Genomic DNA, 18,336 nt, shown 5'->3' on the forward strand with positions numbered 1-18,336 from the left:
ATATATCCATTCATGCCCCTGTTTGCAATTATGGAGTAGTCTAGCATGTCATTTTTGTGCTCTACTTTTGCTTCAAAATGTTTCCTGGCAGATTGTTTACATGTTATTCAATTTTGCCAAGGTTGTTGTAGTTGATCCTTGCATGCTATGAACTTGTTCTTGCCTTGGTTTGTTTCATAAACATGTCTTATTGCTTATGCTATGCTTATCTTGTCATGCAATGACTTGTGCTGAGTGAATCGAGCTTGTTAAGTAGGGTACTTGCTGTTGTTGTTTTGCTAGGCTGAATTTGTTATTTCGTGATGCTATGTAAACCTGCTGCTACAAGTCATTCTGTGCATAATCTGGAGATGTTCACTAAGGGTGTTTTGTTCTACATGTCATGCTTTATCCATCCATGCCCCTGGTTGCATTTATAGCCTGCTGTAGCTTGTTCATATCTTGCTCCAAAGTTGCTATATAATGTTGCTGTCAGCCTGTTAACATTAAGTTCAGTTGTTGCCATGATTGTTGTTAGTGATACATGCACCCTATGAACTTGCTCTTGCCATGCTTAGCTTCATAAATATGTTTTCTTACTGTTGGTTGCCTTGCCATGCCATGTATTGCTCTGTGGTGAGCTGTACAAGCTCATCAACATGTCTACTTATTGTAGTTCCTGCCATGTATAAATCTGTATATAACTTGCTATGTTTACATGGGTGCCATCATATCTTCTGATCCTTTTTGGCTCATGGTCAGTAAGGGACCTTTGTTCTATGCATTTAGTAGTATCATGTCATGCCTTTGTTTGACATGATAAGTTCCTGTAACATGTTGTTTGATAGCTCTAAACATTGCAACCTGACGTTATTTTCTGCAAAGTCTGAAACTGATATTATTTGCAATCTTGCCATGTGTGTTTGAGTATGTTCTAGTGATTTCTGGAGATAGCTCAGTGTTCATGTTTTGTTATGCTTTACCTGTACATCATGCCCATGCCTTTTGTTTTCTTGTTGAGGTCCTGTAGCATGTTGTTTTGGTGCTTGCAATATGCCTAGTTGCTGTTTTGGACAGATTGTTGTCATAACTTGTTTAGTGTGTGTGTGTTGAACTGTTGCTCCGTTTTGAGTGTGCTCTATATGAAACTTGCTTAGAATTGCATGTAGCTTCATATTATCATGTTGCATCCTTGTTTTGGTGTGTTTGCTTGATGTTTGTATGCATTTTGCATCAATGCCATGTTTAACTTGTTTTGCTCATATCTTCTAGGCCGTAGCTCCGAACTAAATGAACTTTATATGTAACTTGACTAGAATCTCGTGTAGACCATCTTGGTGCATCTTAACTTGCTGTTTAAAAACTTGAACATAAGGTTTATTCAGGTCTGGACCATTTTCGAAATATGCATATGAGGACTTACCGGATTTGTATATGTTGTTCCCCGCCTCATTTAAACTTGCCTTGATGTGTTGTTCTTGTTTGCATCATCTCTTGCCATGAGTAGCTTCATGTAGTCTTGTCTTGCATCATGCTTGTTGTACATCATGTCTTGTTCATGTGTGGTGTGTTTACTATGTTGTGTGCTTCTTGTCGATAGTTCCCGTTTCGTTGCGGTCGTGAGGACTCGTTCGTCTACGCTTGGTTCGGCTTCATCCGTTCGTCTTCTTCATGGTCTCGTTCTTCTTCCTTGCGGGATTTCAGGCAAGATGACCGCTACCCTGGATCTCACTACTATCATTGCTATGCTAGTTGTTTCGTTCTATCGGTTTGTTGCGCTACCTATCATTTACTCTTCAAGCCTCCCAAATTGCCATGAACCTCTAACCTTTGACACCCTTCCCAGCAAACCATTGTTTGGCTATGTTACCGCTTTGCTCAGACCCTCTTATAGCGTTGCTAGTTGCAGGTGAAGCTGAAGATTGGTCCATGGTGGACTGGATTTTGGTTGGGATATCACAATATCTCTTATATTATTAATGCATCTATATACTTGGTAAAGGGTGGAAGGCTCGGCCTTATGCCTGGTGTTTTGTGCCACTCTTGCCGCCCTAGTTTCTGTCATACCGGTGTTATGTTCCCGGATTTTGCGTTCCTTACGCGGTTGGGTGATTTATGGGACCCCCTTGACAGTTCGCTTTGAATAGAACTCCTCCAGCAAGGCCCAACATTGGTTTTACCATTTGCCTCACCACCACCTATTTTTCCCTTGGGATTCGCTCTCTCGAGGGTCATCTTTATTTTAGCCCCCCCGGGCCAGTGCTTGTCTAAGTGTTGGTCCAAACCGGGCAGACTGCGGGGCCACCTCGGGGCAACTCGAGGGTTGGTTTTACTCGTAGGCTGACCTATCCGGTGTTGCCCTGAGAACAAGATATGTGCAGCTCCTATCGGGATTGTCGGTGCATCGGGCGGCTTTGCTGGTCTTGTTTTACCATTGTCGAAATGTCTTGTAAACCGGGATTCCGAGTCTGATCGGGTCTTCCTGGGAGAAGGTATATCCTTCATTGATCGCGAGAGCTTATCATGGGCTAAGTTGGGACACCCCTGCAGGGTATAATCTTTCGAAAGCCGTGCCTGCGGTTATAGGCAGATGGGAATTTTTTAATGTCCGGTTGTAGATAACTTGACACCAGATCCGAATTAAAATGCATCAACCGCGTGTGTAGCCGTGATGGTCTCTTTTCGGCGGAGTCCGGGAAGTGAACACGGTCTTTAGGTTATGATTGACGTAAGTAGGAGTTCAGGATCACTTCTTGATCATTGCTAGCTTCACGACCGCTCCGCTTGCTCTCTTCTCGCTCTTATTTGCGTATGTTTAGCCACCATACATGCTTAGTCGCTGCTGCAACCTCACCACTTTACCCCTTCCTTTCCCTTTAAGCTTTGCTAGTCTTGATACCCATGGTAATGGGATTGCTGAGTCCTTGTGGCTCACAGATTACTACAACAACAGTTGCAGGTACCGGTTTATGCGATGATCATGACGCAAGAGCGATGCTTGCTTGCGTTGAGTTCTTCTTCTGCTTCTTCGATCAGGGTATAGGTTCCAGGTCGGCAGCCTGGGCTAGCAGGGTGGATGTCGTTTGAGTTTCTGTTTGTGGTTCATCCGTAGTCGGATGTTGATCTTATGTATTGTGATGTTGTACGCGTGTGGCATTGTATGCCTCTTGTATGTATCCCCATCTATTATGTAATGTTGATGTAATGATACCCACCTTGCAAAAGCGTTTCAATATCCGGTTCTATCCTTGGTGGGACCTTCGAGTCTCTTTAGGATAGTATCGCATATTGGGCGTGACAAGTTGGTATCAGAGCCTCGACCGACCCGAGGAGCCCCCCTTGATTGATCTTGTAGTTTGGCCGTTGTTGAGTCTAGAAGAAAAACTATTTTTCGGAGTCTAGTTATATCGGAGAGTAGGAATTCTTTTTACTCCTCAGCCCCCTTCGTCGCTCTGGTGAGGAATCTTGACGTAGGTGTTTTGAATTACTCCTCTTCACCTTCAAAATTTTCTTTAGGATCACACAGTTGGTTTTCCGATCGTTGTTCCTCAGCTCTTTTCATCCGGTCCATTTCTCGTCAAGATGACTCGAGCCTCTTCATCTTTGAGTTCAATCCTCAGTTGTTTCTTTTCCCAGCCACCCACCCCTTTTTTTTTCGAAGCCGGAGTCCATAATCGAGTATCCATCATACTCGTGCGAAGTTTTTGCTCTCTGTCCTCAATGATTTCAACCGGTGTTTTCTCTTCAAGATATTCGTCGATTTCCCCTTCCAAGTTGCCTTTGTTTTCCCGCCCTCCCACCCTCTTCTTCCCAGAGTCTGACTCTCTCTCGACCATCTATCTCATTCGTGTGGAACCTCTTCAGTTTTTCGTAAATTATCTCAACTGGTGAATTCTCGTCTCGGTGGACATTCTTCATCTCTTTTCTTCTCCGGTGGACTGAATTCAAGTTTTTTTTTCGGGTTGATCACATCCTTTGCCTTGGATCAAGTTTTCTCCTTGCTTGTTTGCCTCTCGCCATTCAATCATTCCGGAGTTCAAGACATCTCAAGAGATTCGTCGGTGTTCCAATTAATTCGAGGTTGTCGCCTCATTCAAATATTTCAATTGTTCCGGTGCATCATCTATCTTTTCAACAATCCTTTCCAACGGTGTTATCTCTTTAGTGGGCCCTAACCCACAGGTCTTTTTCCAGGATCTTACCTGACTCTTCTAATTCCCCGGAGTTATTCTCAATTCTTTTCAAAGTGTGACGTAAGAATGGATCCCATCAGTCAGATGCCTTTCCAATATCGATTTCAAATCATTTTCATTGTTGCCTCAACCTCTCTGCTTTTCATTCTACCGGAGTATCTCAGTAATTTTGGTGGTGTTTTCCGTCATCATTTGAAGATCGAAGAAGAGTTTTCATATCATCATCTCGAATTATTTCAATTGTTAGATATTCCTTTTCTCAACCATCCGAAGTTGTCAAGAGTTGTTTTTCGGAGGTCATCGTTCCATAATAATTCTTGTCCTCACATTTCAGCTACCGTTATCCAATTATCCCGGTGATTCAGTTTCTTTCATCAGTCATTTTCGAATTCTTATGGTGGTTCATTCAAGATTCTTTTTCTTTGATTATCATTTCAATCCATTCGTTCTTTCAATCCTACCGGTGGTTCATGAAGACTTTCTCAAGTTTCGCGCCATTTACCCCCCTCAATCCTTTTGCCAAGAAGAATAAGTAGTATGAAAAAATCCATTGCTTGTCATCAATTAAATTTGGTGAAGGATAATCATACAATAAATCTTATTCTTATTTCATCCAAGTGATTAATCTCTTCCTTCGGAGTTTGTTCTTGATGAATAAATTCTAGTTCCAAGTGTTTTCATCTTTTCTTTTCCGGAGTTAAAATTTCCAAGGCCATTTCGTCGGAACCTCCATCTAAATCATCGCAAGGCTCATCTTATTTTTCCTTCCTTCATTCTATCTCATCATCCTTTTGTCACCGGAGTTCTTCATGGTGATTCTTCATGATTTAATTCATTCTTCAAGAGTTCATCAAGATTTTGTTGGTGGAGTTCAAGCATCTTTTCTTCGCGCATCTCGAAGTGTAATTAATTCTCCGTATTCTTTTGAATTGGAGTTTTGCATTTCTTCGTTCTTCTCAGATATTCAAATCCGTTCAATCCTTCGTTCCAAGTTCTTTTCATTCTATTTCAATTCTCTCCGGAGGTTTTGTGTCATGTCTTCATCAAGTATCTTTCCATCCTCTCAAACTCGTGTTCTATTCCTCCATGTTTCAGCTGGAGTACTGCCTAAATCCTTCGGTCTTATTCGTTTATTATCTCGTTCTAACCGAAGTGGTTTCATAGTCTATCTGAACCCGTGACCTTTCGATTCTCGTCATTCTCGCCGTTCCTCTCTTATTCTCGAGTGCTCTCGATTCTTTGCTTCTTCTCGAGTTCTTGTTTCACCTCATCCCTTTTTCCCTTCCGTCTCGGTCCTAAGATCTCGGGACGAGATCTCTTGTTAGTGGAGGAGTGTTGTAACGCCCCGGATTCGATGCGCTAGGTGTCCGCCAGTTATTCATCGTTGTTGCCATGTCATCTGCTTGCGTGTTGCATATTGTCATGTCACCATGTGCATTGCATTGCATACGTGTTCGTCTCATGCATCCGAGCTTTTTCCCCGTTGTCCATTTTGCAATCCGGCGCTCCTATGCCCTCCGGCGTCCCCCTTTTGTCTCTCATTGTGAGAGGGTGTTAAACGTTCTCGGAATGGACCGAGTCTTGCCAAGCGGCCTTGGTATAGCACCGGTAGACCGCCTGTCAAGTTTCGTGCCATTTGGAGGTCGTTTGATACTCCAACGGTTAACCGAGGAACCGTAAAGGCCTCTCTCCACGAATTTTTCGGGCAAACCCTAGATCAACCTCTCTCTCGCCCACCGGACATGTCGAATCTCGTCGGACACGTCCAGCCCCCCCCCCCCCGCAGCCAATCCAGGGCCGCCACGTCGCTCTCGCCGGCCGTCGGATCCCGGCCTCCCCGAGCGCCTCTGGCCGCCGCGTCGCCCTTCTCCGGCGAGGTTGCTTTGGTCATCCTCGTTTTCCGCGCCCCGATCTGGATCTAGAAGACCTAAGGTTGACCCCGAAAACGCCTAAGTCCCTGTATTTTGACATTATCATGCCACGTTCATCACATCATATCTCTGCATCTGTAGCTCCGTTTTGTGCGTGTAATATGTAAAATTGTTCCGTTTTGTGCGTGTAATATGTCAAATTGCTCGTCTCAACGAGTACTTCATTTCATTCCATAGCATCATGTTCATTTGAGCTCATCTTGATGCCTGAATCTTCGTTGCAAGAGTGCATGTTGCTGTTAATCTGCTGAAACTGTTATAACTTGATGATTTGTCATTTTGGCCATGTTTTATGTGTGCATTGTCTGAGGTTGATGTCTACATGTGTTTTGATCTATGTCATGTCTTCTTTACAGAGGTGCTTACCATGTATTTTTGTGATCAATGTGGTGACTAGCACAAGCATGCAAACTAGGCTTCGTGATGTTACTTATTTTAGTCCCTGTTCTGCTGTTATTTTGATGCCATGTAAACTTGATGCTACAGAGAGATCCATGCATATTTTTAGATACTTCAGTAAGGGTGTTTTTAAAATATGGTTATGATCTATCCATTCATACCCCTTTTTGCAATTATGGAGTAGTCTAGCATGTCATTTTCGTGCTCTACTTTTGCTTCAAAATGTTTCCTGGCAGATTGTTTACATGCTATTCAATTTTGCCAAGGTTGTTGTAGTTGATCCTTGCATGCTATGAACTTGTTCTTGCCTTGGTTTGTTTCATAAACATGTCTTATTGCTGATGCTATGCTTATCTTGTCATGCAATGACTTGTGCCGAGTAAACCGAGCTTGTTAAGTAGGGTACTTGCTGTTGCTGTTTTGCTAGGCTGAATCTGTTATTTCGTGATGCTATGTAAACCTGCTGCTACAAGTCATTCTATGCATAATCTGGAGATGTTCACTAAGGGTGTTTTGTTCTACATGTCATGCTTTATCCATCCATACCCCTGGTTGCATTTATAGTCTCCTGTAGCTTGTTCATATCTTGCTCCAAAGTTGCTATATAATGTTGCTGTCAGCCTGTTAACATTAAGTTCAGTTGTTGCCATGATTGTTGTTAGTGATACATGCACCCTATGAACTTGCTATTGCCATGCTTAGCTTCATAAATATGTTTTCTTACTGTTGGTTGCCTTGCCATGCCATGTATTGCTCTGTGGTGAGCTGTACAAGCTCATCAACATGTCTACTTATTGTTGTTCCTGCCATGTATGAATCTGTATATAACTTGCTATGTTTACATGGGTGCCATCATATCTTCTGATCCTTTTTGGCTCATGGTCAGTAAGGGACTTTTGTTCTATGCATTTAGTAGTATCATGTCATGCCTTGGTTTGCCATGATAAGTTCCTGTAACATGTTGTTTGATAGATCTAAACATTGCAACCTGATGTTATTTTCTGCAAAGTCTGAAACTGATATTATTTGCAATCTTGCCATGTGTGTTTGAGTATGTTCTAGTGATTTCTGGAGATAGCTCAGTGTTCATGTTTTGTTATACTTTACCTGTACATCATGCCCATGCCTTTTGTTTTCTTGTTGAGGTCCTGTAGCATGTTGTTTTGGTGCTTGCAATATGCATAGTTGCTGTTTTGGACAGATTGTTGTCATAACTTGTTTAGTGTGTGTGTGTGTTGAACCGTTGCTCCATTTTGAGTGTGCTCTATATGAAACTTGCTTAGAATTGCATGTAGCTTCATATTATCATGTTGCATCCTTGTTTTGGTGTGTTTGCTTGATGTTTGTATGCATTTTGCATCAATGCCATGTTTAACTTGTTTTGCTCATATCTTCTAGGCCGTAGCTCCGAACTAAATGAACTTTATATGTAACTTGACTAGAATCTCGTGTAGATCATCTTGGTGCATCTTAACTTGCTGTTTAACAACTTGAACATAAGGTTTATTCAGATCTGTACCATTTTCGAAATATGCATATGAGGACTTACCGGATTTGTATATGTTATTCCCGGCCTCATTTGAACTTGCCTTGATGTGTTGTTCTTGTGTGCATCATCTCTTGCCATGAGTAGCTTCATGTAGTCTTGTCTTGCATCATGCTTGTTGTGCGTCATGTCTTGTTCATGTGTGGTGTGTTTACTATGTTGTGTGCTTCTTCTCGATAGTTCCCGTTTCGTTGCGATCGTGAGGACTCGTTCGTTTACGCTAGGTTCGGCTTCATCCGTTCGTCTTCTTCATGGTCTCGTTCTTCTTCCTTGCGGGATTTCAGGCAAGATGACCGCTACCCTGGATCTCACTACTATCATTGCTATGCTAGTTGTTTCGTTCTATCGCTTTGCTGCGCTACCTATCATTTACTCTTCAAGCCTCCCAAATTGCCATGAACCTCTAACCTTTGACACCCTTCCCAGCAAACCATTGTTTGGCTATGTTACCGCTTTGCTCAGCCCCTCTTATAGCGTTGCTAGTTGCAGGTGAAGTTGAAGATTGCTCCATGGTGGACAGGATTTTGGTTGGGATATCACAATATCTCTTATATTATTAATGCATTTATATACTTGGTAAAGGGTGGAAGGCTCGGCCTTATGCCTGGTGTTTTGTTCCACTCTTGTCGCCCTAGTTTCTGTCATACCGGTGTTATGTTCCCGGATTTTGCATTCCTTACGCGGTTGGGTGATTTATGGGACCCCCTTGACAGTTCGCTTTGAATAAAACTCCTCCAGCAAGGCCCAACATTGGTTTTACCATTTGCCTCACCACCACCTATTTTTCCCTTGGGAGTCGCTCTCTCGAGGGTCATCTTTATTTTAGCCCCCCCGGGCCAGTGCTTGTCTAAGTGTTGGTCCGAACCGGGCAGACTGCGGGGCCACCTCGGGACAACTCGAGGGTTGGTTTTACTCGTAGGCTGACCTATCCGGTGTTGCCCTGAGAACGAGATATGTGCAGCTCCTATCGGGATTGTCGGCGCATCGGGCGGCTTTGCTGGTCTTGTTTTACCATTGTTGAAATGTCTTGTAAACTGGGATTCCGAGTCTGATTGGGTCTTCTTGGGAGAAGGTATATCCTTCGTTGATCGCGAGAGCTTATCATGGGCTAAGTTGGGACACCCCTACAGGGTATAATCTTTCAAAAGTCGTGCCTGCGGTTATAGGCAGATGGGAATTTGTTAATGTCCAGTTGTAGATAACTTGACACCAGATCCGAATTAAAACGCATCAACCGCGTGTGTAGCCGTGATGGTCTCTTTTCGGCGGAGTCCGGGAAGTGAACACGGTCTTTGGGTTATGATTGACGTAAGTAGGAGTTCAGGATCACTTCTTGATCATTGCTAGCTTCACGACCGCTCCGCTTGCTCTTTTCTCGCTCTTATTTGCGTATGTTTAGCCACCATACATGCTTAGTCGTTGCTGCAACCTCACCACTTTAGCCCTTCCTTTCCCTTTAAGCTTTGCTAGTCTTGATACCCATGGTAATGGGATTGCTGAGTCCTCGTGGCTCACAGATTACTACAACAACAGTTTGCTGGTACAGGTTTATGCGATGATCATGACGCGAGAGCGATGCTTGCTTGCATTGAGTTCTTCTTCTGCTTCTTCGATTAGGGTATAGGTTCTAGGTCGGCAGCCTGGGCTAGCAGGGTGGATGTCGTTTGAGTTTCTGTTTGTGTTTCATCCGTAGTCGGATGTTGATCTTATGTATTGTGAGGTTGTACGCGTGTGGCATTGTATGCCTCTTGTATGTATCCCCGTCTATTACGTAATGTTGATGTAATGATATCCACCTTGCAAAAGCGTTTCAATATGCGGTTCTATCCTTGGTGGGACCTTCGAGTCTCTTTAGGATAGTATCGCATATTGGGTGTGACAACAAGTTTTCATACAACAGGAATTTAGAGATTGTTTTTACATCATAATGAGTTATTACATCACGGGGTGAAAGAACCATGGACTAGTTTCAAGTGGATGTCCATCCACTTGAAACTAATCCGCGGTTCTTTCACCCAATGATATAATAATATCATCATCATCATCATATCATTAACAACTTATCATCATAATACATCATTGTCATATAACACCTCCTCAAGATCATCGTTTTCATCAATGACATCACATAGCAAATTGGTCACTAGTCGTAATCACAAGTACTCCTCATTATCAACTTTAACACATTACCACATAATAAATATATTGTACCTCATAGGACCTACTACATTCGATTAAGACCTACTACATTTTCTAAGGTAAAATAGGAAAAAACAAGATAGCCCCTGACTCTCCATTATGGAGAATGGAGATTAGCATGTCTCCAATTCTTGCCTTTCGCTGAATGTTACTTCCAAGAACCTCCTTGTGAATGTCCATACATTTCTTCCATTCTTTGATGAACATGTGTTCACCGGTTTTAGAAATCCGATATGCACAGGTGAGCTCCCTAGATTTACCTGGCAGTATGTTCAGAACTGAGAGGCGACCATTCAGAGACATCAGATGAGGCACACAATCCATCGGGAGTTTCTGTTGAAAAACATAATAATAACTTCATAGTTAGCAATGATGTACTAGTTTTAGAAGTATGCAAAAGATGCACGGATGTCGTAATAGTAAAAAATCTTATCAGGGTATCTCCAGAGAAGTTACCGTGGTTCAACACATTCACTAGTGGCACGTATTCACCATAATTTGGAGTTCGATAATAGTTATTGTAATTCTCAAGAAGAGTACAAAATGCGATCACATGATTTTTCTCCTTATACATTAATTCGGTGCCATCGGTGTAGTGGGTTTTATCTACCATCTTCCGCACAGTCTTTGAAGAATCAAAATAAGCTGTCAATGGAAATAAGCTATCAACTATTTTGAAATAAACAATATAAATTAGTTAATAACTATGTTTGAGAAACTCACATAGCGGTACAATCGGAAGCGTATCAACAAGGACCCAAATGTCCATATTGTCTTGCTCGATGTCAGGATCACCAAGATCCATGGTGACAATCAAACCCTCATAAAAACCATACATTTTGCAAAGTTCTTCCCAATTTTGGCAACCAAAATGGGTTACACTCTGAGTATTGCACAGATTTACTTCAAAATCCATATCATGATGGGTCCTTAGGTGTATTTTCTTTGTTTCAAAATTTTCATGGTCTTCAAAACCCATCCTCTCCAAGACATAGCGTCTTGCATGACATGGGATAAGCTAGTCGAATTGTAAAATATGAAAATTAGACGTTGAAATAGTTGAAGTCATGCTTAATTACGAAAAAACACTTGTCGTTGTTGCGTACCGTTTCAACATCGAAGGTCTCCTCGAGCTTAATGTTGAAGCACCGATCTTCGTCCAGCTCAACGAACCTGTTGCACATACCTCGATCGTCGTGGCACCAGTTGCACTCCCCCGGGAGAATGTCGTCGTCCGAGTACGACATTTCCTACATTCATAATTCAAAGATTAAACGTGTACATATTCTAGCACAAGTCATGCCAGAATTCACGAAAAAATCCGGCATGACCTTTGCTAAAAAAGGACATATCGAGCACCTGAAATTTGCCGGAATGGAAATTAATCAACACTCTGGCAAAACATAGGCCACTCGGAGATGTAAACTGAACATGAACGGCCACTTGGGCAACCACATATCCTATTTGAGCAACAACACAAGATATACAAGGATATTTGGCTGGTCTCACCTCGATGTCGGAGGGGGTCGGTGACTGGGACGACGGCGGGGATGTCGGAGGGGGTCAGTGACGGGGACGACGGTGGTCACCTGAAACCGTATAAGTTATCACTAATACATCACGAATAATTGTTTAAACTAAAAAATAACAACAAATATGACATGTTCAACTAGTTTTATTAATTCAACTAGTTCTTACTAAATATAAACTTACAATAAATAGACAAAAAAAACTAGTTCTTTCTAAAAATAAAGTAGTTCAACTAGTTATATTAATTATCTTACTAAAAATACATTAGTTCTATTAATTCAACTAGTTAAACTAGTTTATTAATTTACTTACTAAACTAGTTCAACTACAACTAAAGTAGTTCAATTACAACTACTATTAATCATACTGCCCTAGTTAACTAGTACCATCACTACTAGTAACTAGTAGAAAGCACGTGCGTTGCTATGGGCTACAAGGTATTTATATAAATGAATCAAATAGATGATTAAGGCCGTCTCGAAGGTCGAAGTTCATTTCTTCCTCGTATATTTGGGCGTGTTCGAACATCAAATGGGCACCCTACATGCACCCCAAAATTCAACCATCTGGACAATATGGACTTCTTCAAATCCAGACCATATGCGGAGGAGAAATGTGCTTCTCCGGACTATCCGTCATTTTATCTCCAACACAGGGTCCTAACACAAAAAACTCAACCCACGACGCATCATTCCCTTTTTCTGTTGAACCCATCCCTTCCCGCTCGGTTTCTCGCTGTAGTGGGACAATTCTCGCTGGAGCCCTCTTTTTTAAAACCAGATGATGCCCACCTCACCTCGCCATGGCGCCCTCCCACATTCACATTGTATACCCCCCACGGACCACCAAGGAGTCCCCAGCCAACCGCCTACTCTCCGCCCTAATCCCCACCCCTTGTGTTCGTGCTGATCCACCACCGTCATAAAGGCAGATCCGATATATCCTGAGTCATTGCCACGTTGTAACATACAGTCGAATGTCATGCATTACCGCAAACTATTCTTGTGCCACTGTGTTTTTTTATTAACTCTTGAACCGACCGAGCAATTCGTTTATCTATCCTAAAATTTTCACCGTGTTGCAACTGATATGCCACCGTGTTCATTGTTTCTACATTTAACCATATGTGATCCTTGATATAGCCATCTCCTTCTTTGTTTCTTCATCTAAAAAATACATGGATTTACAAACCTAAACTCCATAAGATCATAAGCTATACAATTAGCCAATAAAGGTCACCCCATGTGAAAATTATATTATTGCTCTCTATGGAGTTCTAATAGCACAGATTATTTCAATTCTTGATGAAGAAAGAGACCACACGCTTTTAATGAACAACTCTTGTTGAGTCATTGGGGGTGAAAATTTTATGTATTTCAACTAAAGGAAACCACTATATCCTTTAGAAAAAAATACATGCCAGTATATTGGTAAGCACTATACTTCAATTCCCCAGTGGTCGAACATCATGTGATATCTCTTTGGCATCCCAAAATAATAGTCAGAATCTGGCTGACCATCGAGTAGCACCATGTACTTGTTCCTCGATGTACCTCTTTGAAGAACCAGATCAAAGTCTTCTTTTTCTCCTAGCATCATCGCCTATTCTGTTGGAGACCTACTCCCTCATTCCTATGCTCAAGGCGTAAATCTTCACTCACGCCCCCCAAGGAGTAGAAGGGCACCACGCCAATCAAAATAAACATGTCATCATCAACACTCAATATATACCAACCTTAGCAGACTAAAGTATCCAACAAAAATGACGCACTAACAGACGCTCTCACCTCATCCATACCCACCGCTCACAAAACATGCCATATGTATCCTTCAGGCAGAAGCAAACATTAGCATAAGAAATTAAGCTAATCAAAATATGAATAAAATCCCGCTTTGCATAAGCGTGTAGAAGATATGAAGCATGTACATCTGTATCTTCTTTGAGAATCATGTCCAGCACCTGCCGGTATGGCAGCAGCATTATCCCTGTTATCCTAAATTCACCATCAAAACCAAAAACAAAAACAAAAATCTCTTCAGGAGAAGTCACACAGAAAACCATAATCCCATCACCAGGAACTGATCAGCAAAAAATCGAACCTAGAAGTAGCAGCCGCTTTGTCCACGACCCACAGGCAGCGTCGCTCCTCCGAAGAACCTAAAAGAAGAAGAGAAGATGCAGCTCTACAAACCAGCTGCAGAGTCAAGTAATGCGAGGCCAAAAACATGTCCCAGCAATATAAAAGACGTTATTCATCAGCATGTTAAATCAAGCCCTCATCAAGATATTGAAATCATATCTTCCTATCTTTCACTTAACATTGAAACCATTCTGAACATATCTGCTCTATACTGTAAATCTTAATGCACTTCACAAAATCAAGCAAATGAGAATATTATGAATATTAGAAGGAGATCATTTGCGAGTTCATGTGGTGGCCAAAAACTGGTTCTTCCTATAAGTAGAGTAATTCTTGTAAAACAGAAAATCTTCTAGTATTAAAAATCCCCGAACATAGAAATATGTTTTGGTGATATCTTGACAATCATTATGCTGAATTGCAGAAACTTAGTATCCTTGGAAAGATATCGATGAACTCTACAACTTTCATGTGGGTGCCACAACCAAATTATGAACCCAATTATTCCTAGAATTTAAAATAAGCTTTTGACCTAGTACTGAATATGTGGTCAACGGAGATCTATCCTTGCAGCAAAAAGGAATCAAACAGCCGCGAACCCAATGAAATAAGTCCTCTTTCTTCTCTTCTCTTCTCCTTTCCTCCTACAACTCCCAATTTACTACAGTCCATGCTTAATCCATGAACCAATCAGTCAGTAACAAAGTATACCTAATCGATCTGGTCTCATGCAACTTTGTGTCTGCAACAAAGGGGTAGGCAGCATGCATGGGGTGAGATATAGTTCACCAGAATTTAACACTACATGGAAACCACGTTGAGCGCGAGTTTGTATCTAAAGCGTACCTGATGACTTGAGCTCTAGAATAGTTCTTCATAAATAAAGAGACACAAATGTCAGGCATAAACTGCGTTTGCAAAATGTAAATATACAGGCAGAGCCACACAAGCCGACTTCCAATGGATATATACTGAAGCCGACTTCAGATTCATGAACTGGAACGGTTTAACTCTAGTACAAAAAAATGCAAACTGGATAAATGTCGATATTTTAAAAGAGCTTTTGTACTGTGCCTGATAGGTTTAGGTCCATCAAAATTTAAATACTCTCATATTGCTCTAGGGTGTAATTTATTAGCATTCTATCAATATCTAGAATCAGCAACCATTCTTGATTTATTAGGATTAACACATTTACTGAATGTTGTGGCCAATATGTCATCTGATATTGAATATTGATGATCCGCATATGATTACTAAAAGAGAACAAACAAACTTTCTGCATGTATAGATCACTAAATCTGCATATTATTATCTCTATATACTGGCAAAACATATGAGTTCAATACATAGACACATAAAAAAAGGAATTATATTGATGATTGGCTGAAGAACAAGCAATAGTACAGTGCATATCATGTGAATTTCCGCACTACCTATGCCAAATTAAATCTAGCCCATGTTTTGCAGACAATGAAGTCTCATCCATGGTTTACAAACAATTTTGCATGGGTTCGTGGGATTCTTGTCCGGGTGAAACAAATTGGTCTATAGAAAACCAAATATAGCTAGCACAGCTATATCAGAACCCATGAGGCCATGAGCACACATATAGTCAGAAGCACAGCTAAATCACGCACCTTGTGAGCATACACCATTCCCTCCAGCCACTTGATCGGGTACTATGGAGTTCACCTTGAGACACCTCGTGGATGACCTAAGACGTGTGTTGTCCATTGTAAACAAAAATGAGAAAGTTTTGAGCTATATTTGCAGCATGAGGAACATTGTTTTTCCTTATTCTTTTAACAGGACACACACCCTGCTCAGTTTTACTTCGACATGGAGAAAAACAAAAATAGTTCTATGGTTACCCTCGCAGACATGTAAAGAAGATAAATAAATAAAATATGTTTGACTGAATATATTCGCAGTCTGCTAGTACTTTTGAGCTCTAACCCTCTAAACTCTCGATGTTCTGAATCACAAATGTCTTTGATTGAACAGGAAATATGATGAATAACAATTAGCAATTAAATCTGTGACCTGAAGTTTTGATAATAAATAACAATTAGCAATGATCACAGCAGAATTCTTTCAGAATTGATCATCGCAGGAGATCACAGAAGAAAAACACATGTGCATCCTTTTCGTAACATACATGTGCGAAAAAATTCAGGATGATACAATTGTATCTTATTTACCTTGCAAGAAAATGGAGTTCCCATATTTTGCTGAAAAGAAATCCGAAGTAGTCCCTCCATATCAGTTCAAAAAATACCCTGAAACCATTGTCATGTCAGGAATAGTAGTTCAGTATGGATTAGAGCATTCTATATAGAAGACTTCAAACATGGAATTGGGCCAGAAAAGGCACACTATATGTGCATTCATTTTATCCCCTTTGCTTCTCATATGTCTTTACCTGCAAAATTACTGGACATTTAGCATATGCAAGATGATAATGTGTGCAGACAACACAAAATATTACCTTTTCACAAATATAGCACAATGAAAGACTGTCTGAAGCAAGACAACAAACGGTTGTAGTCTGGACCAAGCATACCATATCTATGATTTTGTTTCCTGGTCCAATTGTTGGCCTTCTTAAGATCTGGATGCATTAAATTTTTCAGTACATGCAATTGTCGACTGTAAAATTTGCGCATGCATGTAGTCAAATAAATGCAATAATATGGCAGGATTTAGAAACTTATTATTCTGACAATTTGCTCTTCAGAAGACATAGACCTCTCGTTTCAGGAAGGTAATGTCCATGAGATGAAAGAAATAAGAACATACAAGTTGGGAGTATGCAAAGAATTGTCCGCATAAAATAACTAGATTATCATCCTAATTAAACTTTTATCAGCTTATGGCCGGACACTTTTCCCAAAGTAATGGGACTTGTTGTTCTACTTTCATACTCTAACCTTCAAAAATATCCTGAATATCCATGTAAAGGTGTTGGCACTTCAGGGAGTCCATTGTTGCAGAACTGAAGCACTACAAGTACAGTTTCCCCCATCATCTAATGTGATATATTTGATGTTCGTTCACTGAATTTCAGGATGAATGAAAATGAATTACTATAAATGATCTTCAGTGTCAAAAAAGAAGAAGAGATAGTTAAGCATATGAAGAATACATCACTAAATAAAAGGAGTAATTGTAGAATTAATTGGGAAAAACAATAGCAACAGAGAGCATATTTTGGGTCTGAGATCAAGAAGCCAGGTATTTTTAATGGTTCAGTAGAGACCATATTGTCAATCAACAATGCAAATCAAGCATGAGTATATTTATTTATTAGATAAGCACTTCCTTACAGGCCCAATGTTATTAGAAGTTAAGTAACTGGACAGGGCAAACATGATCCATTATACGAAGCTTTATGTTACACGTAAATGCTCTATGTTCAACTTGCTATGAGAAAAATTCACAACCATGGAAACACTCCATCCTTCATGTTAGATTAACCGAGGGTTACCATGAAATGCTTAATTTGCCTACCAATTAATCAACACCTTCCTCTGCCATGTTCCTAAGATGGTGTAAGCAGGACACATGCTTCAACTCCACCAATTTGGCATGCCCCCATTTTATGTTTTTTCCTCACCTCACCAGGTCATCTTATTTTTCTCAATTGCACCAAGCAAACCAATTCGGGAGGCCCCAAAAGAAGAAGTCACAGAAAGATAAAAGGGAGTGAGAAATTTTACCTGCACAGACCAAGAGGCTCACCGACCACCTTTGGTCGGACAGGCCTGGGTCACCCTCCGTCCACGCTAGCATAGACCAAAAGGGATTGAGAAGCAACCCTTATTCCTCCTTCATGCCATTCAAAGGGAACCATATCGATCAACGAAGGGCCAATTTGTCAGCATTGAAACAGAATAAATATTCACCAGACAATAAAACACAGAATTATCAGTTATGATGGTGGGTTTTGTAACTTCACTAAACAGAGCATTGTGTTGGTATGCCTCTGACCTTATCTTTACAATAGAACATGTTCAAGAAAAATAATGTAATCTTCATGCAACTTTCTAATTGTGTATGAACTAGTAATTTTTGCTAATAAAACGCGATGCTTACTATTTAATTGTGTATGTAAATCAGTTGATTTCAACATTTTTGGGTGAAAAAAATCAATTCATGTTATTGGGCAGATAAACATGTAGCAACGAGAGCCGGGGACTCGGGTATTAAGCAAGATGTTCTGTAGTATGAAGTAATTATTCAGTTACCATTTCTGCGAATGCATAGAAAATATGTTGCAGGTCAAACACGGAACAAAGCATGATCAACCAAGGTCAAAACCGGCATCTGCCATGAAATCAATTAATCCAGTTATGCAGTCAAATACAACTGTCAGTCAATTAAGCGAAGCTACAGTCCATTCAAGCTGAAAAATG

This window comes from Triticum aestivum, chromosome 2B (assembly GCF_018294505.1).
Source record: "Triticum aestivum cultivar Chinese Spring chromosome 2B, IWGSC CS RefSeq v2.1, whole genome shotgun sequence".
NCBI lineage: Eukaryota > Viridiplantae > Streptophyta > Magnoliopsida > Poales > Poaceae > Triticum > Triticum aestivum.